The sequence below is a fragment of the Limanda limanda genome, chromosome 10, assembly GCF_963576545.1.
Source record: "Limanda limanda chromosome 10, fLimLim1.1, whole genome shotgun sequence".
Classification (NCBI taxonomy): Eukaryota; Metazoa; Chordata; class Actinopteri; order Pleuronectiformes; family Pleuronectidae; genus Limanda; species Limanda limanda.
Window position 1 is genome coordinate 5567930 of NC_083645.1, and position 2500 is coordinate 5570429.

Sequence of the window (2500 nt, forward strand, 5' to 3'; positions counted from 1 at the left end):
AAACCTGTACTTGCTTCAGCAGTACATATAATAAATTGGATACGATACAGAGAAGATTAGCATGGCCCCTGCGAAAGGATGACACGAAAATTCGTGAAGCGTTTCCATATTTTGGTCCAAAAATGACTTTGGCACAAGGCTACTTCATCCTTTTCTAGGAATCTTCCGCTTATCTGTGTTCCAGGAGGCTTTACTCTGAGCCTCTTTATGAATTCACACGGTACAACCTGGACGGATTTGTAGCCATTTTCAATGTATCGTGATCGTTAGAGAGGCCAGTGATGCGAAACCATATTTCCCACAATGGGTGTGACCAAAGTTTAGCCTCCTTCCTTTTTTGACCGTAGCAATGGGTCCACTCACCTGATGGGGGAATATACAGGCACCACTGCAGGGAAACACCTGTACTTGCTCCGGCAGTACATATAATAAATTGGATACGATACAGAGAAGATTAGCATGGCCCTGCGAAAGGATGACACACAAATTCGTGAAGCATTTCCATATTTTGGTCCAAAAATGACTTTGGCACAAGGCTACTTTCATCCTTTTCTAGGACTCTTCCGCTTATCTGTGTTCCAGGAGACTTTACTCTGAGCCTCTTTAAGAATTCACACGGTACAAACTGGAAGGATTTGTAGCCATTTTCAATGTATCAGTGATCATTAGAGAGAGGCCAGTGATGCGAAACCATATTTCCCACAATGGGTGTGACCAAAGTTTAGCCTCCTTCCTTTTTTGACCGTAGCAAAGGGTCCACTCACCTGATGGGGGAATATACAGGCACCACTGCAGGGCAACACCTGTACTTGCTCCGGCAGTACATATAATAAATTGGATACGATACAGAGAAGATTAGCATGGCCCCTGCGAAAGGATGACACGCAAATTCGTGAAGCGTTTCCATATTTTGGTCCAAAAATGACTTTGTCACAAGGCTACTTTCATCCTTTTCTAGGAATCTTCTGCTTATCTGTGTTCCAGGAGGCTTTACTCTGAGCCTCTTTATGAATTCACAGGTACAAACTGGAAGGATTTGTAGCCATTTTTAATGTATCAGTGATTGTTAGAGCGAGGCCAGTAATGCGAAACCATATTTCCCACAATGGGTGTGACCAAAGTTTAGCCTCCTTCCTTTTTTGACCGTAGCAAAGGGTCCACTCACCTGATGGGGGAATATATACAGGCAACACTGCAGGGAAAAACCTGTACTTGCTTCGGCAGTACATATAATAAACTGGATACGATACAGAGAAGATTAGCATGGCCCCTGCGAAAGGAAGACACGCAAATTCGTGAAGCGTTTCCATATTTTGGTCCAAAAATGACTTTGGCACAAGGCTACTTCATCCCTTTCTAGGAATCTTCCGCTTATCTGTGTTCCAGGAGGCTTTACTCTGAGCCTCTTTATGAATTCACACGGTACAAACTGGAAGGATTTGTAGCCATTTTCAATGTATCGGTGATCGTTAGAGAGAGGCCAGTGATGCGAAACCATATTTCCCACAATGGGTGTGACCAAAGTTTAGCCTCCTTCCTTTTTTGACCGTAGCAAAGGGTCCACTCACCTGATGGGGGATTATACAGGCACCACTGCAGGGAAACACCTGTACTTGCTCCGGCAGTACATATAATAAATTGGATACGATACAGAGAAGATTAGCATGGCCCCTGCGAAAGAATGACATGCAAATTCGTGAAGCGTTTCCATATTTTGGTCCAAAAACGACTTTGTCACAAGGCTATTTCATCCTTTTCTAGGAATCTTCTGCTTATCTGTGTTCCAGGAGGCTTTACTCTGAGCCTCTTTATGAATTCACAGGTACAAACTGGAAGGATTTGTAGCCATTTTTAATGTATCAGTGATCGTTAGAGCGAGGCCAGTAATGCGAAACCATATTTCCCACAATGGGTGTGACCAAAGTTTAGCCTCCTTCCTTTTTTGACCGTAGCAAAGGGTCCACTCACCTGATGGGGGAATATACAGGCACCACTGCAGGGAAAAACCTATACTTGCTTCGGCAGTACATATAATAAATTGGATACGTTACAGAGAAGATTAGCATGGCCCCTGCGAAAGGATGACACGAAAATTCGTGAAGCGTTTCCATATTTTGGTCCAAAAATGACTTTGGCACAAGGCTACTTCATCCTTTTCTAGGAATCTTCCGCTTATCTGTGTTCCAGGAGGCTTTACTCTGAGCCTCTTTATGAATTCACACGGTACAAACTGGACGGATTTGTAGCCATTTTCAATGTATCGGTGATCGTTAGAGAGAGGCCAGTGATGCGAAACTATATTTCCCACAATGGGTGTGACCAAAGTTTAGCCTCCTTCCTTTTTTGACCGTAGCAAAGGGTCCACTCACCTGATGGGTGAATATACAGGCACCACTGCAGGGAAACACCTTTACTTGCTCCGCCAGTACATATAATAAATTGGATACGATACAGAGAAGATTAGCATGGCCCCTGCGAAAGGATGACACGCAAATTCGTG

At 43.8% G+C, this 2500-nt stretch overlaps 7 non-coding genes across 7 annotated transcripts in view; all 7 read left to right on the forward strand.

Annotated features, from left to right (window-relative positions):
- The first annotated feature begins 6 nt into the window (after window positions 1-6).
- LOC133012649 (U6 spliceosomal RNA) lies at window positions 7-113 on the forward strand. Its single transcript, XR_009681094.1, has one exon. It is a non-coding gene; the product is annotated as a U6 spliceosomal RNA (small nuclear RNA).
- Window positions 114-404: 291 nt separating this feature from the next.
- On the forward strand, window positions 405-510 carry LOC133012449 (U6 spliceosomal RNA). The gene has a single exon (XR_009680907.1). It is a non-coding gene; the product is annotated as a U6 spliceosomal RNA (small nuclear RNA).
- A 295-nt stretch (window positions 511-805) lies between these two features.
- On the forward strand, window positions 806-912 carry LOC133012747 (U6 spliceosomal RNA). The gene has a single exon (XR_009681186.1). It is a non-coding gene; the product is annotated as a U6 spliceosomal RNA (small nuclear RNA).
- Window positions 913-1208: 296 nt separating this feature from the next.
- On the forward strand, window positions 1209-1315 carry LOC133012894 (U6 spliceosomal RNA). Its single transcript, XR_009681325.1, has one exon. It is a non-coding gene; the product is annotated as a U6 spliceosomal RNA (small nuclear RNA).
- A 294-nt stretch (window positions 1316-1609) lies between these two features.
- On the forward strand, window positions 1610-1716 carry LOC133012346 (U6 spliceosomal RNA). The gene has a single exon (XR_009680810.1). It is a non-coding gene; the product is annotated as a U6 spliceosomal RNA (small nuclear RNA).
- A 293-nt stretch (window positions 1717-2009) lies between these two features.
- LOC133012405 (U6 spliceosomal RNA) lies at window positions 2010-2116 on the forward strand. The gene has a single exon (XR_009680866.1). It is a non-coding gene; the product is annotated as a U6 spliceosomal RNA (small nuclear RNA).
- Window positions 2117-2410: 294 nt separating this feature from the next.
- Window positions 2411-2500, forward strand: part of LOC133012363 (U6 spliceosomal RNA) — a 107-nt gene continuing 17 nt past the window's right edge. The window contains exon 1 of the small nuclear RNA XR_009680826.1: window positions 2411-2500. This exon is cut by the window's right edge and continues 17 nt beyond it. This is a non-coding gene — a small nuclear RNA (U6 spliceosomal RNA).